Source organism: Protopterus annectens, chromosome 1.part0 (genome assembly GCF_019279795.1).
Source record: "Protopterus annectens isolate FY-2018-M chromosome 1.part0, PAN1.0, whole genome shotgun sequence".
Classification (NCBI taxonomy): domain Eukaryota; kingdom Metazoa; phylum Chordata; order Ceratodontiformes; family Protopteridae; genus Protopterus; species Protopterus annectens.
Window position 1 is genome coordinate 1,607,875,031 of NC_056725.1, and position 23,523 is coordinate 1,607,898,553.

Consider the following 23,523-nt stretch of genomic DNA (forward strand, 5'->3'; position numbering starts at 1 on the left):
TTAAACAAATATTGCATTGGCCACAAGAAAGACTACCCCAAAGCATAGAGTTTTTTGGCAGTGTAGAAACAGAGGACCAAGAATACTTTCATTTGCCAAACATTTGTGCTATACTTCTTCCTTTATGACAGGTAGAGTGACAGGTTTCAGGCAAAATGGAGGATATTATTCCTTGAGCAAAATTGGCATGATGCCTGTTCAACTGATTTTATCATGTGCACATTAGTATCATAAGTTGCAATGAAATAGGATGATTTTTTGGAATTAACTATTGATTCCCATTCTTTTTATATCAAAATGCTGAACCTAGACATAGTGTCTGCCTCTGATTTAGCACTATCTAAATGCTGTGTATGAAAACTCTTGTGGCAGAGTCTATGGTGAGAGTTAGTGGATAAAAATTCATAATCTTGATGACAGGAGTAAATGTAATGAATATGAAGAAATTGTGATTTGTGAGTGCTGTTGATCATATGGGGAAAATGGCAACTGGATCCCAATAATAATAATATTTGTTTTAAATAGTTTATGAAATAAGGATGTCTGAATGGTGTCACCCAAAAGGCAAATCACATTGAAACAATCTATAAAAAATATTCTGAATGTCAAGTAAAGTTAATAGCAAATTCTTTGATGTGTATATTTTCTAAAAAAAACTCATTTAGCTGATTCCTGAGACCACACAGTATCATCCAACAATCATCCACGTAATGATCCCATATACTGATGTGGCCAAGAAATTAATTATCTGTGGAACTGTGGATAACGATTTGTTCAAAATATTCCCTGAATAACTTAGCATATATGTGGCAAACAAGGTACACTGCGGTGGTGGTGTTGTGGTAGTGTTATCGCATCACAGTAAGATGTTGTCCTGTTCGATTCTCAGCTAAAGCGTCTTCTCTGTGGAGACATGCGTGAATGGGCGTACCTTCGTTGAAGGTTGTGTGTCAGGGCTGGTAACTCGGTACGTAAAAATCTACTGCCATCATTAGCGGACCGGAGTTCCGCTGTGGCGACCCCTAACCGGGAAAAGCCGAAAGATACAACATATGTGGCAAACAAGGTCTCCACTGGTGTTCTCTTGAGTTACAAATAGCATTCACCCTTGAAGTAAAAGATCATTTTTTTCTATGAACAAGTTCAATCAGTTGAACTAAAAAGCCATAAAAAGGTATTTAAATCCACCATGTCCACCAAGTATTTGAATTATTTCAATCCTATGTCATGCTGAATATTTGTATAAAGTGATTTAACACTAAAGGTACAGAGAAGGCTATTACTGGGGATATGAGGATTGGGCATTTACAGTTAAGACTGGATTGTACACTTAATTCTGGATCTGACTTTTTCTAGTAACAGTTTTAAAAACATTTCCAGTAAGTCAGATAATTGTTCTTACTGATACTATGAAGCATTCAAGAAGATGATTTAGAACCTTGTGTATTTTGGGTAAGATGTAAAAATACTAGTATTTAAAGATAGCTACTACAACTAATTACAAAGAGAATACATGAGAAGAGAAGAGGCAATAACAACTTAGTCATCTCAATCAATAAGAAAATTAGTAATATTTTTTGAAAGGTGGGTGTTAGGTCTTGTGAAAACTTAAAATAGTAGTTGGTATCAGAAGGTTTTTTAAACACGTCATTATCATATATGCTTTCATACCAGTCTACAGCACATATTCGCTTATTGCTTCCTTACTAGGCCCTTAGTTGTTGTACTGCATTTTTTGTGCACTAATTAAATTGCAATATTGGCATTTAACCAAATAGATCTATCATGAAACTCTTTCATTGCACTAGTTCAAATGCACAGACAATGAGTTTAAGATATAATAAAAAATGATTTGCAATATCCGAATGAAAAAATATCATGTGCAGTATTTTGTGTCTGTTTGTTCCTGAACTAAAGTTTCAAGTGTGATAAATGAATCAACTGCCAGGTAATGACATATGAGCAAGATGAGACTAAATTCCAGGAAGAGCTTGAAAAGCCTAGAAAGATCTGTCATGTAATGAGATGGCCTGCAGGTGAATCTGAAGGAACACTAATTCTCCTATAAAAACAGAGCAGAAGTTGCAATCAACAGAGCTGGTTTCTTCTCACAGTGTGTGTGTGTGTGTCTGTGTGTGTGGGGGGGGAGGGGTACAGTGGGATAGTGGGATACTGACAGTGGCCTGGTCTAGTGGAGTTATACAGACAGGAGACTAATGCTCATGCAGTGTGCATCTGATACTAGGGCCAGATAAGGCCTTAGGAGGCACAGGATACTAAAGTCATATGATCTTTGGATGTGATCACATGTCATGTGACAATAGGCTACTTGCATCATGTGATCATGGAAAATTTTATAAATTATTTGCATTATTTTGATGAAGACATGGGATATGAATTCAGATCAAATGCATTATTTAAATAAAACTTCTCACTTAGTGCTTTCAAGTACTACTGGATGCAGGTTTACTTTCTCCAGTGAATATACTGTTCTCATTAGTGTCTACAATTACTGGACAGCAACTATGTACTAAGTAAAGCTTTTCCTACTCATTATTAGGTCAAAGGTCTTTTTTGTAGCTTGTTTTGTTTCCATCGGCAGCTTTAGCAATGATAGCAGTGTTCGTTTTATGTATTCTTTATTAGGCTTGTTGCAGGACTCCAAGTAAGTATGATTGCTGTTCATGACAATGCTTAGAGGTTCAAGTAATTTTATGAAGGGAAATAATAAACAAATGAATGAGTGAATAAATGAAACAGGCAAAATTTCCTAACATGTGAAATAAATGTTTGTACTAAGGTACACTTAAAGCCCCAACTTACTTCAGTCCAACCCTTGACTTTCATAGGCAGTTCTCTATTTACTAACGTGTAGCAGGCATTTTCCCTGACAGAATGACAATGCCTTTACAGTTCAGCGTCTGTGGTCAACAGAATTTTCTTTGTTCAGCCTATGCATCAGAGTTCTTTAACTAATGAAGTCCTCATTACATTGGGTACCACATTAGAAAAAACACAAGAGGAATCATCAGAAGATAATCACAGTGCAGTGGTTTCAAGACTCAGACTTCTTGAATGCATCTGTCATTTAATTAATTTATTTATTTATTTATGTGTCTATCTTTAGTTGACCAGGTTAGTCCACTGAGCCAAGGGCTCATTTTCAGTGGAGACCCGAGGAGAAAAGCTTCAGAAATACATAATAAAAATTACAAGATAAAACATACATGATAAAAGTACATTATAAAAACATATGATACATAAAAGGTGCATAGTACATGATAAAAAGTGAAATATGAGTTAAAAAAATACATGGTAATAAGAAAAACTGTCTGATGAAAACAATGAAGGAGACAGGCTCCTTAAAATACATAATATAAATACATGATGGAGAAGGAAGTGAATTCAAATGCAGCTGTACTAACAATGATGGTTTGATTACAAGTCAAAACCAGATATCTGTATAAAAATAAAAAAAAATGAGTACTATATCAAATAATAGGGGAAGTTAGAAGAGGGATAATTTCAGGAAAATAATTCTATGAGATAGAGGCATTGTGAGTGGTGGGTAGAGAAGAGGGTGTAAAATGTAGGAAAGGAAGATGAAACAAATGGAGAACGGGTTAGTAGGAAGTACCAAAGAAACAGAGAATAGGTTACTAGGAGTATATAAAGTGGAAAAATGGGGGATTGGTAAAAGTTAGAAAAGAAAGGGAACAAATTAATAATAAGGAAAAGAGTAGTGGTGGTCAAGGAAAAGGAGAAAGGGGGTAAAGGTGGGACAAAGTTGAGTTATAAGAGTGCACAAAAAGGTTGCCAAAGCTTCACAGGATTAGTAAGTATTAGAAAGTAAGGAGAGAAAATACTTTTGAAATAGGAAGTCAGAATTTAGGTGAGGTTGTGGCAGGTGCATGAAGGAGAGTTGGCAAGGTAGGTTTTTAGTTCTTTTTTGAAGAGGGGAGAAGATTGGATATGTCGTAGGTTCATTGGGAGTTTATATTTCAGGTTTGTAATATGGAGCATTCGTAAAGTTATCTGCCTATGGTTTTGTTAGGTTTATAGGTGTTAAGTTGTGTTTGGTCAGTGCTATGGAGAGATCTTACATGGGTGTAAAGGGATAAGAGGGTGGACAGGGAGGGACAGTTTGTAGGTTTGTAGAGGAGACAATGTGCTATTTGTAGTTGAGAAAGTTGGAATAGTTGTGGGAACTTAAGCCATTGTAACTTTTTTAATGCAAGGAAGTGATGGGACTTGTAAGGGAGATTGCAAGAAAATCTGGCTATCTGGTGGTAAGTTTGTGCGAGTCTGATTAATAGATTTGTTTGGATGTGTGTGAATATAGGGGAAGCGTAAAGAAGGCAGGGGAGGAGATAGGTTTAGGTAAGTGTGATCTTAGTGGTGTTGGATAAGAAATGTTTATGTCTATAAAGTAACTGCAATATGTGATGGTCGAATTTTAGTTGGTCGTCAATTGTTATTCCAAGAAGTTTAGTAGAGGAGTCAACATGAATAATGGTGTTGTCAAGAGAAGATACATAGAAAGAGGTTCTGAAATGAGATGCAGATTTAGGATGAAAAAGAAGGAGTTTGGTTTTCTTTGGGTTACGGGTTAGTTGATTGTCAGTTAGTCAGTGTTCTATAGTGTTAAAGGAACTCTGAGTGAGACAGTGGAGGTCAGTGGGGTTGTCAGAGTGGGTGATAAGAGTAGATTCATCAGCGTATCGAATTAATGATGAAGGGGTGCAGGCAGAGAGAAGATTTCTAGTGAAAATATTAAAGAGAAGGGGACCAAGAATGGATCCTTGGGGGACACCAGTTCGTTGTAGGTAAGAAAGGTGAGTAAGAGATTTGCCATCTAACAGATTGTTGACTGTTGTTGAGATAGCTGGAGACCCAGAGGATACTGGGGGTTGAGAGGTTAAGTTCAGATAGTTTGGAGAGGAGTTTAGGGTGGGAGATGGTGTTGAAGGCTTTTGAGAGGTAAAGGAAGACACATGATACAAGTTTATTGTTGTCCCTTGCTTCTGCCACAGTCTGGGTAAATGATAAGAGGGCAGTGGATGTGCTGTGTTGAAGTCTAAAACCAAGTTGAGAAGGGGTAATAAGGTTATCATGAAGTAGGTAGTTTAAGAGTTATCTATGAATACATTTCTCGAGAATTTCTGAGAGAGGGGAGAGGATGGCTGTTAGTTGGTAATTGGAGGGTTCAGCAGAGTTACCTCACTTGTTAAGTGGAATTGTATAGAAGGTTTTCCAGATTTCAGGGACTGTGGATTCTTTAATGGAATGGTTAATAATAATTGAGATGGGATAGGCAATGGATCTGGCAGCAAGTTTAAGAAATTGTGGGGGTAGGTTGTCAAATGAGGGTGAGCATGGTTTGAGTTTTGACAGAAGGGATTTAATGCAGTTAGTTGAAAGAGGTTTTAGTTAGAAGGTTGATTGGGAGGGGAAGTTGAAGAGGTCAGGGGTTCAGTTTGGTTGTTGTCTGGGGGGTAGGTTTTGTGATGGAGTCTATGAAGTAGTTGTTTAGAAGAGTGGTGGTTTCAAGATGAGTATCGGTAGGGAAGGGGTTAGGGGTCCTGCGATTTCCAGGATGTAGTATACTATACATGGTGTGCCAGAACTTTTTTGCGTTGGAGAACTGAGTGAATTGGGCTTCCTAATAGAATTTTATCTTGTCCTGGAGATATGCTTTTTGTAAGGTTTCTGAGTTCTTTATATTTAAGCAGGAGAGAAAGGGATTTAGATTTAGACTATAGTTTCCAGGTACTGTCTCTTCATTTCATGATGGCTAGAGTATTTTCAGAGAGCCAGGGGACTGAATTAGATTTGATCCTAATTTCCTGAGGGGAGCTGAGGCATCTACTATGTTTAGGAAAATTCTGTTGAATTCAAGAACAGAATCATTTAGAGGAAGGTTTTACAGGTGTGACCAGTTAATCAGGAAGAGTTCATTGCTGAAAGTTTCTACATTAAAATTTGACAGGTTATGGCAATTTCTATATTGGTGGATTTTTGGAGGTTGAGGGGGTAGTCTAACTATTGAGATAGGGAGGTGATCTCTATGAGAGTCTGGTAAGGTGGTGGGGAAGTGATACTGATTGGGGTTGGAGGTTAGGATCCAGTCAAGGATAGAGATAGAGTTATTGTATATGTGAGTGGGAGAGGTAATAAGTCGGATGAAACTGTATAGAATAAAAGTAGAGTTGGGGGAGTTGGAAGAGAGTTTATTCCATTCTATATTAACGTCACCAAGTATGATTGCTTCATATAGTATATGTTGGTAGATCCAGGATAAGATATTTTCAAGAATTGGAATGTTATTGCCAGGGGGTATATATATATAAACACTATGGCAATTTTTTTATGTGGACTAAAGTGGAAGTTAAGGAGGATTAGTTCTGCTGGGGAGAAGTCTGGGATTGGTAAGGAGAGGGGGTGAGGTTGAGTTGCTCTGAGTATAATATGATGACACCTCCCCCTTTTTTGAGAGTCTATCTTGCCAGAATATGTTGTACTTGGGAGGTAGAATTTCAGAGTTTGTAATGTGAGGTTGTATCCATGTTTCTGAGAGAGTTACAATATGGGGGGAGTGGTGGGCAATCCATGCATGAAATTCTGTAATTTTGTTGAGAAGACTTTGTAGGTTTATAGAATAGAGTGATCAGTATTTTGATGAGGAAGTGAGAGATTGATGCTTTCTTTTGGGTGTGACATTTCTTTGTGTCTGTTGGAGGGGATGGACCAGGATTGTGGTGGACATCCCCATCTTGTAAAAGTGTATTGGATGTAGTACACATTTGGTTAATAAAGAGAGAGAGGTAGTGATAGAAAGGTCAGTAGTAGACTTGAACTTGTGTTTGGGAAAGGAGAGTGGAAGGTTGAGATGCTTGAAGTTATGAAAATGGATAAAGAAGATATAAAAAAAGGGAGGGGGCACTTGGACGTACAGGGATGAGAAGCAGGGTGATGCTGAGTGGGTAGTTGGTGATGTAGGAGGGTAATTTAGGGTAGTGTGGTAAGATGATAACTCAAAGAGGAGGAGTAAGGTGGGTAATAAGAGGAAGAAAAGTAGCATCCTGTTTTCTTGTATGGTTGTTTTGTGAGTGCTGGGAGGAGTGAGACCGGTTTTATGTGGCAGATGTTAAGAGATGTGTGAGGGGAGAAAATAGATAGAGTAGAGGAAGGATGAAAAAATAGGGAGTGGTAAGGAGAGACATTGGTGTGGGGGGTATATAATGAAGTAGGTGAGAAAAATAGTGCAGAGAGAGTGTGTTATTAGTCAGTAAGGGTAGAGGTGGATATATAGTTGTTCTGTTGTGCTGGGAAGGGAAAATGAGGAAGTGGTTAGGTAAGAGGATATAGTTGAGAAATAGGTGTGGTGGGGAAAAAGATTATTGGATTGTGGGAGGATGATGGGTTGGCTTTTTAATTAATGAGTCTCAAAGAGCTATTTGTGATAAAAAAGCTATCTCCCATGCCAAGAGTATAATGACTGCAGAGAAGTCAGTATGCAGGTAATGTTGCTGAGCAATTAGCCAGCTGACAACAGAGGCAAATGTACTGGAATAAAGAAGACTATTGACAGGGGCTAGCAAGTGAGGTTGTAAGAACTTGGGGAGAAGGTTACAAATTTAGGCAATAGTGAAAGGGTATCAGTCCAAAATGAGAAGGACGGCTATACCAGAAAGTATGTGGAGAAGAAACCTGGCAGAAAGTAAGCAGAACAAACAACAAGGGGCACAAGAGTGGGAGAACTAAGATGCTAGGAGTAACACAGGGATGTTAAAACATGGGGAAATAAAAGGAGTTTACTTTGTATGAGGTATGGGCGACTGCCATTTCTGGTAGCATGCTCTATCAAAATGTGACAAAAAAAGCTAAGTAGTTACAAATTTTGATAGCCCTAACTAGGCAAACTTAAGTTATAACATACTTTGTTGCAAAACCAGGTGGATAATCAATACATTATGCACGCTACATCTAAATTAGTAGGTTCTGTCTGCCAGCCTTCTAAATGTAAAGGCTCTCCTCCTCTGTCTTCCAAAATTATAGTGAGAATGGATGCTTCTTCAAAGGGACGGGAAGGGCACTGCCTTATCCAACCAGCACAATGACTGTGGACCAGAAAATAATAAAGAAAATTGACATCAATGACATGAAAAGTGGAAACGGTTCTCCTCTCTTTCAAAGCTCAGTAGAACTTAATTCAGCAAGCAATATTTCCATTTATTCAAGTAGTATTGCAGTAATGTGGCACCTCAGTATACAGGGAAGATCTCACTCTTATCCTCGCTGCAGAGAGATTATGAAAATCTGGGACTGAGTTTTCCAGGGTAACATACAAATACTAGTCCGCAGCTTACATTTCAGGGGCTTCATCTGCCTGGTAGACAGGCTGAACTGGTACTTCATGATGACCAGTTAGTAGTATCTAAGACTCTTGCTGCCAAAATATACATAATGTTTGCATCTCATCTAATGGCAATTCAGTAAAGCAGTACTTTAGGCTATTGCAATATTCCACACACTGAGAAAACGTTCAGTTTGAGCGTTCTTTATGAAATTTTCAGAGGGAAAACAGTAATCAGCTGGAAAAGAAAAAAAAAACATGCAAAATAGAAGAAAAGAGAGTTAATAACAATCACAGTACGTTTTATTCAAGACAGAGATGCAACATAATGCTGTATTTGACTCCACACAGCAACTTTTCAACCTTTGGCATGTCAGCTATGGCATGCAGCAAATGAAAAAAAATGTGAAAAATATAGAGGAAGTTTACTTTTGATGCAAATACAACTCAGCAGAAATTAAGTTTAAGCCATTTATGTACTGTCTATACAAAGCAGAAGCCATTGCAAGAACAACAATCGAAAAGGGATAGTATAATGCAAAATATCAGACTGTGGCAATAAAGGCATGTGCCAAAGGCCCTGTACCTACATATGAATGGCTATATTTCAATCAGATTTCATTGTGAAACTTAATAGCAACAAGGTGATCTAAGACTCCTACTCTACACTGAGGACTTTCAATACAGCTCAGTACTGAATTTCAGACAATCCCCTTAGCTAAATGAAAGCACGGGTTTGTAGCCATGAGGATTTCTATGTGAAAATATTTTTCTGGTTTCATGTATAAGATTTTTATTTCTGACATAATGATAATCTAGTGCACATGTATTCTGGTATTAGTTTTACACATCCTTTTTTGTAGACAGGATACATAGTTTTGAGGTAGAAACCAAGGATATGTTTTGTAAAAGAAGGCTTGTTTTCTAATAATGGAGCAAGCAGGGTTTTGAAAAGACTTGGCCTCTTCAAGGAAGGAAATCTCAGGGAAGGTTGCAGAAATATTTTTACTGAGCAACAAAAAGTGAATGTTGTTCTTGAGCAAAGTGAGATATTAATCTGGATTCTGCTTTGGCAAACTCATAGGAATGGAAGTACAATTAAAAAGAGAGTTTACAGCTATATAAAGTCTGGTGGTTGATTCTCAGAAATGTCAGAAATGGCTGGTAGCTGTCATCTAGCAGTAGAACCTAAAGAAATAGCTAACTTGATTAAAAAGTTCCACAAATATATTGAATGAAATCCCAGATGACTGCCACTATCACGATTCAGTAAGTACGTCAAAGGGAAACAAATAGTTAACTGCCAAACTGTTAATTAAATTAATGGTTTGACAGCACACTAATTGCTTTACAATTGTTTAGTAATTTGTAGTCCTTCAAACATCCTTTCAAAAACAAAAACAAAACAGAAAATGCTGCTGTTTCCTACCATTTATAGACAGCATAGCTGCTTCCCTCATGTACCAGAAAAGACATCATCAGTATGATTTAAATATCCCTGTAATGACATTCACCATCAAGTATTCAGAGTTCAGTTCCTCATATTCTTGTCAATTTTAAGAGATAATTTTCAGAATACAACAATCGAAAAAAGGATTTCCTTTTACTCTGAATGACAGATCATAATGAAGAAGCAACTTGCATTCAGTTATTGCTTCTTTGCTATTTATGTAGAATTCTTTGCACTTGAACTTTTAATCTGTGTTGGCTAAAATATTTGCTTTGCACAAACTTCTATAACAGTTCATCCACTCTGAAAATTTGAATGGTTGTCAAATTTGGAAGTCTTTTTCTGTTTCTGGAAAACCTTACAAAATCGTATAGAGCTGTCTGACTTACAATCAAAATAACTGAACTGTGCTATTTGCCCTGGAACTTTTCACTAATAGTTTAGTTTAAGCTCTTTTTTTTACTTCTAGACTTACTGCTGTTCTTAGTAGTTAATCTCCTCCATTTGAGGTCTATGTCAGTTTCATGCCTGATTATAGAAGCATTAGATTTTCTCCATGATCTTAATACATAAATGTGATAGATCTGCTGTGGTTTAGATTTTCCAGTTTATCTGATCTACTTCAAAAAGCTCTTGCCATCATTTTATGGATTTATTTTCAGCCCATGGGACTAAGACTTACACCCGTTCCCCTGTTTTATACTTCCTTACTTTGGCACCATTATTATATACCCACTTTTCCACCCCCCCCCCCACTTTTATTATGTTTCTTAAGCACTGGACTAATACATTTCACCTAGCTGGTAAGTCTGTAAATTGCGTTCTTATATTGCTGTTGGTCCTCCCTTTTTTCCAAAAAGTATTTTCAGGACTGCATGCATTTACCCATTTTTTACTCATGATATAATCAGACAACATATCAGTGATCCCTCCCATCATAATTTGCACAGTACTTTGAAGTGAGGGACGTTTTAACTAGTTATGGTGACACAAATTAGGTGTCAAAGCTACAGTGTTTAGTACATTATCCAGAGTGTCTGAATTTCTACATGTGCTATAGGGTATTCATTCCATTCACAATGAACATGTATTATTTTCATGTTCCTCTTGTCATTTGTTTTTATGTTTACAGCCATACAGTTCTTAATAAGTGTGACCATACTTCAGAATTTAGTAGCCCTTTTCATTTCTTCCCCTCTACTGATGCTATACATTTGGCTAACGTAGTACTGGCACAGATGTAATATGCTCATTCTACTGTTCAAGCACTTCATTTACCACACTTTACTGGTACATGTTTACTATCAGAATGTTGGCTAGAAATCATATGTTTGACAGGGATAGCATTTACATTTTCATTATCAGCATGTTGGTCAGAAATCATATTTTTGTTAAGTACAAGACTCATATTATGTGCCTCTTCTTCACACATCTGAAACAGACCATATCAGCTGCTGACAGCTATACTCTGTGTTTGCAGATATCTGTTTACTTTTATTTACAAGCTTAAACTATTCAGTTGTAAACAGGAGTTCATTAGCTAGTAACTTTTTAATTAGCACAGCCAGTTCTTTCAATACACCAAATGCACTCTGAAAAGTCCATTTATATAAATTACCAGAGAGTACACCTTTAAACATATTAACTGTTACAGTGTCTATTATTTTACTCGGGTTATTCAATTCTGATTCACACTATGACTTTAAAAAAGAAAAACTTTAAATCAGACTGATTCTAACTATGAGTAAAAAAAAAACTTTAAATCAGACATTGAATCTCTTCCCATTTTACATGAATGTACTATTCCATGTATAAATGTCCAGTTATGAAATGCAATTGCATGTGTTTCAGAAAACAAATCAGTTCTACCTAGCATAATTTTTCTAGATTTTGACAGTACATACCTGACATGTTCTGTATGCTTTGAGAGTTTGTCTTGTGAGCTTGAAGGATAACATTTTGCACAGTTAGGCAGATAACATTTTTCTAGGATGGCCTATCTCTTAAAATCAGCAATACATGCTTAGTTATTGGGAAAACAATCCACTGAGAAGCCAAGCACAAATTCCCAAGCACTGGCTGATTAAGTGACTTACTCAAGGTCACACAGTAGGCAAATGAGGGCTGAGGAAATCAAACTCTGCTCCACAGCCCACACCATTAACCCTCTGTGCCAACTGCTAGACCACGTTACAAAAAGAACCCAGGACATCATACAGTGTCCTTGTCTCTGTTCAGTTTTATTTGTGATAATTGATCTTTAGTATGGTCAGTACTGGATAAATCAGAATCAGAGATGAAATGGCTGGTTTGTTCAGTTAGTAAGCACAAGGTATTAATAATGTCATGGTTGGTGCATTCATTCTATATGGGACAAGAATATTTATCAGGTCCCAGTATCTTAATGCATAAGGCATTGATCTCCTCAGACAGGGAATGTGGGTTCAAACCCATGTGGGGTGATATAATTTTTAGCACCTATCAGGCCCCAGTGTCATTTTCCTCTAAGACAGGTATTTTGGAATTGATTCTCATCTGTGGTGGTTCTATGTAGTCTAGCAGTTAGTACAGGGAATAAATGCTATGAGCTGATTGTGATATCCCTCCTCTGGGCCAGTAATCAAGGAATGTCAATCCTCTCCACTGACAATAGAGAGGGTTGTTCACTAGGAACAAAAATGGATGCACATAGTATTTTTAATGCAGCTTTCTGCACCAAGCACAATTTCCCTTAAGAGCACAGAGGGAGCACACAAAGTTCTGGGGCTGGGTTTTCCTTTCCAAGTCCTAAATAAGACTTCACATTTCTTTCTGCAGCAACCAGTGCTCTGTGTTCCTCTTCTAAGTAGCTGACACACACACTCTTTAAGATCTGATTTTCGCACCCACACAACTAGGAAAGGTGGGTACAGATTTACTAGCTATGCCCAGACTATAAGGTAGATTTATTGCCACCAGCCAGCTTCTTTAAGGCTCTTACCAGGGTACCCAATTACTCTTAGTAAAATTAATACTTATACAAATGGTAATGTTTGGCTAAATGGCAAGTGTTCATGAGCATGAAGTCCACAGTGCCACAAAAGAAATGCAATTCCTCTCAAAGATTAAACTATTTTCATAAAGACCAGCCACAATGAAAGGTATAGATATATTTAATAATAAATAATAAAATAGAAAACATGAAAATATTGAATATCTATTTACAATAAACACCAGAGTTTCAATTCCCAGAAAATATAAAAAACTAACATAGATGGAAAGACATGACAAGAAGGAGAATAACTTAATAATTTATTAACAGCAATGTAAGCACTTTTGCACTCAAGGACACATCTTCAAACATTAAAAAAGTTACAAGACAAATGATTAAATACTTACAATTACTCACATGATTCAAATCAATGTAATAAACCTCATTGAGGTAAAACAGGTTTTAAAGAGTCATTTAATCCTTGATAAGATAAAGCATGTAACCTAGTAATCCATTCAAGTTAAATTCTTTCTGTGATATTCAAGGTATCAGCACCACGTGGGTAGACATTAATTAATTGTAAAGCAAAAATTTTAAAATGATGTTCATTGACAGTACATATAACATGTTTAGATAAAGCATTTGTGGACTTCAATTTTTTTTAATATCATATACATGTTCACTTATCCTCTCCCTAAAAGCTCTGTTGATTTTACCAACATAAAATGAAGTACAAAGCTGGCACTGTGTAAGTTATATAACATTAAAGGTGTTGCAAGCAGCATAACCATTAGAAGTATAGCTTCTGCTTGTTACCGGATGTGCAAAATCAGACGTTTTTAATAAATATGTACAATACTTACAGTTTTTACAGGGAAATGTATAAATATTCTCTAATCTGTCAGTCAGAGATGAGTGTATATGTTTGTTGTGTAATAGACATTGCAGGGGCACTGAGTTCCAAAACGCAAATAGCGGAGAGGGACCAACAACTAATTTTACCAATTTATGTGTCAGTAAAATGGACCAATTATGTTTTATGATGTCACATACAGAATTAACACATCTGGAGTATGTTAAAATAAACCATAGTGGTTTACTGGAGTCAGGACTGTCAGAAGCTCTGAGATTCAATACCTCTGTAATAGTAGAATATATAGAAAGTGTATTATAGTCCTTCTGTAAAAATGCATCCTTTAATTTAATGAAAGCTTATTGTAACCTGAATATTTACTCAGTCTGGAAACCAGCAAACACTGACTTTTCAAAATGTTTCTAAAAGTATAAGAAGGATGCATTCAATGTCTATCAATGTATGCATTCTTTTTGCAATCTTTCCTATTCAGCTTTGTCTTAATATTACCACTCACTTCCCATACTAAAGTTACATCTAATAAATTAATCTCTGAAGTAGAGTATTCAACAGAAAATTCAAGAAAATATGTGGTGTTACTGAAATATATAATCAATTCATACAGCTCAGAAAGCAGACCAGTCCAAATAAAACCATATATCATCCACAAAATGCCTATAGCATTTGACAATTGAGTGAAACACTGGATTTCTAAAGACATAAAGCTTTTCCCATTGCAATAACACAATGTTGGCATAACTATAGGCACACAAAGTGGCCATCATGACACTTTTGATCTGTAAAATAATCAAACATTAAATAAAAAACCCCACTATTCTCTAAAATCAATTCAAGTAAAAGACAAACCTCGGAATTCATTAAGGTTCTGTGCAGGAATTGCTTATTCCTGCATGGAGATGACTGTTTAAGAGCAGCACGGCAGTGAGCCATGCATAGTAATGAAGGTGCGCTGCCTCTGCTCCTAAACAGATACGGAGTGTGGACAAGTACAGGGGGTGTGTCTGAGAGCAGAACTCTCACAATACACATGCCCCTGCACTCAAGAATTGCCATTTGGCAATTACAATGAACGAGAATGCTCATAAGGGGTTGCATACCTCTCAACTGTACAGAGCTTCACAGAATGTCCAGATTATTTGCCCATACAATTGGCCTGTACCTCACTTGTCCTGGGAAATCACTGGGATGATGTCAAGATTGAAGTCATTAAATAATGGCATACATTTCAGTTTCAGACACCATATCGATCAGAAATGTTATATTAAAACAAATCCTGTTACTGTAAGTATATAAAAGCAATATTTAAAATATGTCCCTAGTTGTACCTCATTTAGTCAAGCTTTGTTGAGATATTTTGCATGAAGAGGTTAAGAGGTATAGGGGGTTGCTAGGATGTCTGCCAAATGTGCAGATGCACACAGGAATCCACAGCAATAAGTGTAATCTGTCCCTTACTAGAGAAAATTACACTAGAGAAATGTTTTTATCAAACAGATTAAATTTAACCGTAGGTGGGCAGGTTTGCCCATTGCTTAGCTATGCATATTGTAGCTTAAATAGCACAAGAAGATAAATAGCAAGATATATTCAGTTGAAGGAGTACTGCAACAGTGTAGTTGCCAGCGCGTTCGCTTTGCGAGCAGTCATTCCCGGTTCAATCCTCACTGTAGTTAATTCCATGTGAAAGCAATATATGAACACATTTTTGCTGTATAACCTACTAAATAACATATATTTGTGAACTGGAGTACTGCATTAAGTGCAGATGTGAGGTGTCATTGTAATAATGTGGTAAAATCTACAGATAAACACAAGTGCCCAATACAGTATACGTACACATGAATCAGGGATACTAAACAAAGTTATAATGTGTAATGAATGATAAATCCATAGATTGTCCAAATCTACCACTTTCCCAAGACCCATGTTTAATTTCTGTCTAAATTAGTGTGGGGGTAAGCGGGAGTAAACACTATTAAGCAGTAGTAAATGGGTTTAAGCCTGTTTGTGTGTGTGGGGGGTAAGCAATGCACACACAGGTTAAGCAATTCTGAAGCTAACTCTCTGTAAGCATATTTAACCAGAAGTTAGCATTGCTTATCATTGCGCAAAACAGCACAAACCTGTGCAAACCTGCTTACAACTGCTTAAAACTGCCTTAATCACTCTGTATCCAAAAGCTCCTATTCTGCCCAGCAGAAAAATAAACAGGCCTTGAACCCAGGACCCTACACACTATAGTCACAGCAGTTAACCAGAAAGCCATTACAGCTGTACATAAAATTGAGGTATACCAAAACAGATCCTCACTATAGCAAAATCACAATTTACATGGGAAAGGAATCTATAAACAATTTTATGTTGTACAACCTACTGCATAACATATATATGTGAACTGGAGTACTGCAATAAGTCCAGATGTGAGTTGTCATTGTAATAAAGTGGTGAAATCCCCCAATAAAAACACGTACCCCATACAGTGTACGTACACATGAATCACAGATACTAAACAAATATATAACATGTAATGAATAATAAATCAATGCCAAACAGCAAATAGTGCACAAATTTAAAAATAAGCAATGCTAAGCATTGCACACCTCTGCTTACTAGGTGTAAGCAATCCGTAGCCCAGCTAAATCGATTTGTCCACTGGTATACTCCTTTAAGCAATGCCAACTTTAGGTAAGCAGGTTTGCCCATAGCTTAGCATTTTCAAAACCATCCAATCAAGGCAAAGTGTGGAAAATCAGCCCTATTTAAACCCCACAAGTGGGAATACATCTCATAACTGGTTGCAGCTTCCTGCTATAGGCAGTATGGCTGGTGTCAGAGAAGCATCGCTCTTCCAGGTGCAGCTCTGGGGCATCCAGGTGTCCAATGTCATGGCAGGACTCCTGATAAAAGACCATGAAGAGAATTTGCTGCAGAGCCTGTACCAGGGTTCGCAATATAAAGCGGAAGCCTGAGATCATCTTGCCCATGATCTCACCAGTCCCATTGGCATCCCTTGAACTGGTGAGTAGGTCAGGCATCACTATGCCGACCTGAAATGGAGGAAGAGGGAAATCTTAAATCAGTGGATCCAAGAAGCTAGACAGGGTGATGTCCCAGCAGTGTGTAAGTACTCATTCTACTACCTGTTTAATAATTGCCACCTCATGTATATTATGCAGAGGTATGGCTAAATATTCCTCTTATGTCTTTTGACAGCAGCAGCAGAGCAGGCTGTGAATCGCGAGGAAGGTTAGTAATAATCTTGCATGTGCTGTCATAAGAAATAAATCTAAAAGTAGTAGAAAGTTAATTGCCAGTATAAAACCTGTATTGTGTATGGGATGTAGTGAATAGACCAGATGATATGGCAGGAAGAGTCTCATATAGGTTGCATGTAAATAAAAGGGTAACAGCCTGGCAATAAAGGTCTAACTCCTGGACTGCTTGTGTTTACTCTGGTATCATATGGTAATGTAGTGTTGCATTCTCTTAATAGTACTGTTGTCTTAAGCACTGCTACCCACACTGTGCTACATAAATAAAATGTGTATGAATGTCTGTATATGACTGTTGTAATCACAAGGTCATATTGTACAACTGAGCGAGACTTAGACCGAAGACAGTGCAAACATACACAACATGATCCAAATAGCACAGTCAACTGAGATGTAAACTGTTGTATTTTTAGTACACACAGCCATGGTTCGAATCCAGGGAGTGGGAGTATGCTGTATGCAGAATCATACAACTCAACTGTACAGATTTTGTCAGAAAGTTCAGATAATTGGCTTACATTTCCTGCCTGTCATCCTGTCCCCCTGACAAATCAGTGGGATGATCCCAGAAGTTTAGACAGCAAATGACAAACAACTGATTGTCAGACATCATAACCATCAGAAATATATCTATAAGAACAAACCTGTCACTCTTGCAACTCACCAAAATGTTATGAGAGTAATATGCAAAGTAAGTCCCATCTCTACCCCCATGTTGTGAAGGTATGACCAGAGCGTGTGCAATAACAGAATGAGACGTATGTGCATAACAATAACGTGGAATCTGGTAATATGTGTGGCAAAATTCAGGTAGTGTTAACAAACATTCCCTCCACAGGTCTGTCAGAAAAGAAAACTGTGTCTGGAAATAAAAGATTGAAATCCTGGACTTGTTCTGTTTAGTCTGGTATTGTATGGCATTGTTAGTGTTTCAATTTCTCTGAATAATAATGTATTACTCATCACTGTCATTCACACTGTGCTACATAATAAAATTGTCTAGGAATCCCTGTATAAGAGTGTTGTAATTATAAGGTCAGATTGTAAAACCACGGGAGACTTATAGACAGAAATCAGTAAAGAGATACACAGCAATATCTAAATAGCACACTCAACTGTGATGTACACTGTTTTATTTTTAGCAGACACAGCCATGGTTCGAATCCTGGGAGTGGTAGTAAGCTGCATGCAGAATCATACCCCTCAACTGTACAGATTTGTTCAGAATGTCCAGCTAATTGGCCCATATCTGCTGCCTGTTATCCTGTCTACCTGACAAATCAGTGTGATGATTTCTGACAGTTAGGCAGCATTTAATGACATATGACTGACTGTCAGACCTGTATATATTCAGACAGTGTATATGAAAACAAACCTGTCATTGTAGCAACTCACCAAAGGTTTATGAGGGCAATTGTCAAAACATGTCTTAGTTTCACCTGCATGTTGTCAAGACTTACCCAGAGTGTGTGCAATAAGAGATTGAGAGGTATGTGCACAACATCAACCTGAAATCTGGGAATATGTGTAGAAACAGTCAGATAGTGTTAATAAACAATGCCTCCACAGGTATACCAGGTAAGAGGTGTATACTGCAGGTAAAACACAGTTCACATATACAGTTGTCTGCAAACATACCACTGTCCAAATTAAGGCCATAGTGTAGTGTAATAATACCTGTAAGATACAGATTACAGCAATGACTGAGAAAATATTGAGAACTACAGGGATATACAAGTTGTTAATTGACATCTCTCTCCTCCTCATCATACCTGCAACAATAATCTAAATACATAACTCAATGGGTATGTGTACAATTAAATCTATTGTTGGGACATATATCCTATTGTGTGATAAATATTTAAATGTGTTTCTATGCATGTGCCATGTTGAAATACTCCCACATTGGTGGCATGCTGCCATCAATGTAACTGCATGCTGTTGTAATGGCCACTGTGGCTCCATATATGCATGTGTTCTGTTTGATATGCAACTGTTCCATATCTGGTGTTTTGGGTTCATGGGAATATCTATGCATGCTGTTATACCTAATCCAGGAATGTGTTGACTGTTACTAACCCACATATGTTTTAATATTGAAACACCATAGCACATTTTGGAAGGCCGGGCCCAGCTGACCCACCTCTCCTACCTCATCTGGCCATGGCACTGGGCACCAGCACATCTGGGGCCCACCCTGGGACCTCCTCATCTGCTGGTCCTGCACAACCTTTGGGTGGAACTGCCTCAGGGGATGGGGTTCACCCCCCCTGGGAACAGGCATGGACAGGAAACAGTCTCCCTTTGTCAGGTCCGGGGTCTGGTGCGTAGCGAGCTCTGCAGGGAGTGTGGAGATCAGCTACGCCTTTTTGAGGACCGTGTGACACATCTAGAGTGTCAGCCTGCCCTTTCTACCCAGCCCCCAGCACAACCACCTTCTGGCTGTGAAGGTGCAGTGGTGATTTCCCATGGGTGGGGACCTCAGTCCCACTCTTTTCATTTGGGGGCTCATGGGCTTCTGGCTTCCAAACACCCCTCCCCATCCAAGGTGTTTACCTCTCACATGTGTCATATACTGCCCCTGTATGCTGTCTTATCTGTCCTCCTATTCAACCTACCTGCACAAATATACCTACTATCCCTCCCCAATATCCCACTCTCACCTTCAAAAAAAAAGGCCAATCTGTTCCCCCCAAAAAAATCTCGCCCCATACATAGCTGCCATTTCCCACACATGTCCACTGGACACATGTAATCTGGTCTAATTGGCTTCACAACATGTTATTGTTGCCCCTCAGCCCTCTCTCAGGGGTATGAGTGTCCAAATCTACCTCCAAATCAGTGCATATGCACAGCTGTTGCTGTAGAAGAAATGGGCAGCTATGGACCTTCCCTACACCTGTCCTGCACATCCCTAGCTATTTTCCCTACTGTCTTTCCCTCTTTGTGCCCCTTTTTCACCACTTTACTATCAACCCTTTTTCATTTCTTTTAAAGAAATTAGCATGGGGGTAAGTGGGAGTAAGAAGTTTTAAACAGCAATAAGTGGGTTTAATCCTGTTTGCGCGGGGATAAGCAATGCCTACACAGGATAAGCAATTTAGAGGCTGAGTGTAAAAATATTTAACCGGAAGTTAGCATTGCTTAGCGTCATGCATACCAGCGCAAACCCTCTTACAACTGCTTAAAAGTGCCTTAATCACTCAGGTATCCAACAGCCCTTGTTATGCCCAGCAACAAAATAATCAGCCTTTGCAAGTCCCGATTCCAGGACCCTGCTCACCATAGCCAAAATGATTTAACACTAAGCCATATCAGATATAAATAACTCTGATGTTTTCTCAAGCATATCATCCAGCACAGTCATTCAACAGTACAGGAAATGTATTTATATATGTAGATGTATGTGTCTATATACATCTATAGATATATATGTCTACATATATATGTATATATATATATATATATATATATATATATATATATATATATATATATATATATATATATCTACTGTATAACTTTGAAAATACACTTCTTCAAACTCACACAGTAGACCCTGGGTTATGCGAAAGTGCACTTAATCGAAAGTGCACTTTCACGAAACCCTCTTCAGCGAACGGGCTACTACTGATTTTAGTGCTGTAGTTATGGACATTAGAGTTAGGGCGTGGGTCACGGTAAGGGGATAGCTAGTTGGACTATCTCCTTACCATGACCTGCGCCCTAACCCAATGGTCCGTGACTACCGCACCACAGTGGAGGACATAGCATGTTTTCCTGCTGTCCTCCACTGTAGTGCGATCCGTTTGTAGAAGCTGAGTTCACGAAAGTGCACTTTCGAATACGTGCACTTTTGCGTAACTGAGCGGTCTACTGCTCTTTTTCTTATACGTGGTATTCGATGAAAAGCAGTAGACCCATATATATATATATATATATATTTATATAAGAGAACAAAACAAATACATTAATTACAAAGGCACTGTTAATGGGGGTGAGGGGTCCAATCTAAGTGCCTCTTGTAATTATTGATATCATCCACTCCTCCACAGCCAAACAGATCTGCCTTGCAACAAAATACCAATACTTGCAAGTCCCATACCCAGGACCCTACAGAACATAGGCACAAGAAGTTAACAGTAATCCATCCTACCTGTACGATGTCAGGATGGTATCAATAACATACCATGCAGTACAGTTTGGCCACCATAGGAAATGTACACTGTGGAAGCAGTAAACATTCCAATGATACATACATACATACACACACACACACACACACACATGCAGATACATATATACATATATAAAGATATATATGTATATACACATACACACACATATACATATATTACTACGTATAGATATGTATAGGAAGATACATATTTAGAGGGTGCACAGCATATTGAACAGCCAGTATTCCTGCAGTTGCAACCTTTTAAAATGGACAGTGTACGATTCTCTCATACAAAAGACAATTATTGCATGAAACATATGTCCAGAGAGAAGTCAAAGGATATGACACCACACACAGGTTTGCATACATAAGAAATGTTTATTTGTGTACTATTACAGTTGTATATGCCATGTCATATAACTATTAGGTATTTGAAATACATACTAACTGAGTAATGCAACTCTCAAGCAAAACATTTTATACAGTAATCAGAAACCATAACATATGTTGCTGTCCAGGCCAAGGCCTTCAAGTAGTACAACAGTAAAGAAACACTGGGCCAGAAGATAACAATCAATCAACAGTAAGTAATGCAGATGTAGTTCAGCAGCCTCCACTTACACTCTGTACAAAACCTCTAGGGGGAAAAGAATTAAGTTGTCACAATGAAGATCTATCAGTTACATAATACTTAACTTAATACTTCACTATCACACTGACAAACAGAACAGTCTGTATGACAGTAAGCACTAGCCCACCAATGTTCCCAAGGTGAAATGTATGAAAATTTACAGCCATATAGCTTAAGGTGTCTTACTACTGATATCCCTCACATGTTGTAACAGCCTAGGTTATATATGGTGCATACCCCTCCCTCATAGAATGACTTACAGGGGCATATAACAGTGTTACATACACTGACCTCTGGACTGCACAAGGGCACACACGTTTTGTCCAGCTGTAGCCCACATATATATGGACCCTACCCCACAATATGTACGGGGACCACAACATCACTGGAATGATGGCAGTAATGGCAGCATGGCATAATCATAGGCCACTACTTAACAACCTCTTACTGCATGACATATGGACAAAGCCTGGAATATCGGTGGAGGACAGACGCTGGAACACAGGGCCAAAATTGCTAGGTGTCACAATAGATGATCAGCTTAAGTTTGATCTACATACTACACACTGCATCAAAAAAACTCACCAGAAACTTGGACACCTTTACCGCAACAAGAAATACTTAACCAACACAGCCAGAATAACTCTCTCATGCTTGTTTACTTCCAATACTTCTATACAGCTGTCACATATTCACAAACCTTAACACCACACTCATTTCTAAACTTGAAATCACCTATAATACGGTGGTCAGATTCACAGCAAACCAAACCTACAAGTCCAACCACTGCTTGCCGCTTAAGCAACTGGACTGGCATGAATTCCCTCAACTGCTCCTACTATATCAACTACAAATCATCCACTCCATCCTCTATTTGCCCTCTTTCTGCCCTAGTCTCTCTTCTATCATATCTAAATACTCCCCAGCTAGGACGCTACACAGCTCAGACCAAGGATTATTACAAATTTATAAACCTAAATCCAAAATAGGGGGACTACTCTATAATTATAACCCAGCCACATCCTGTAACCAACTTCCCTTATTTATAAAGTCCCTTGACCATAGCAAGAGTTTCAAATTAGCCCCCTGAAAATACCTAACTAAAAAATGGTCCTGCCACTGTAGTCATCCCCCCTGAAATTACTATCCTTACACCAAATACTCCTCCTCATTCCAAATTTATTTCTAACGTTGTTCTCCCACCTCTTCCTTCCTTCATTTCATTCATTCTTAATACCATCCCACTACTACCTTTCCTCCCTGTCTATCCTATCTATACACAATCAGACTGCTCCTAAATAACTAACTTTAACCTGTCTGTCTTATTGGTCACCTCCACTTTATTTCCTTATATCTTCATCCAACTTTTGCATATATGCTTTCTAAACCCTAAAACAATTATTTAGGTATTATTCATTTAATATGTTGTAACCTGTTCATAATCTTTTGCTGACTGTAACTTATTTTTGTTAAATTCTATTCCCTGAGGAGCTTTTCTCCCCGGGTCTCTGCTGAAAATGAGCCAAAAGCTCAGTCAGACTAACCCGGTTAACAAATGTAAAATAAATAAATAAATAAAATAAATAAAAACAATTCAATATTAATGTTATACACTGAGAAAGTTGCTGGTGTTACAGGATTGGTTGCAACATACTCTTAGTCAGGAATATGAAGTCAGAAACACAAATGGATGAAGCCATGTACTGATAGCACTCAACAGACAGAATGCCAGTGATATATCTGAGACAAGACCTGTGTGGTGGGCAGACAAAACATAACAGCCAGTCCT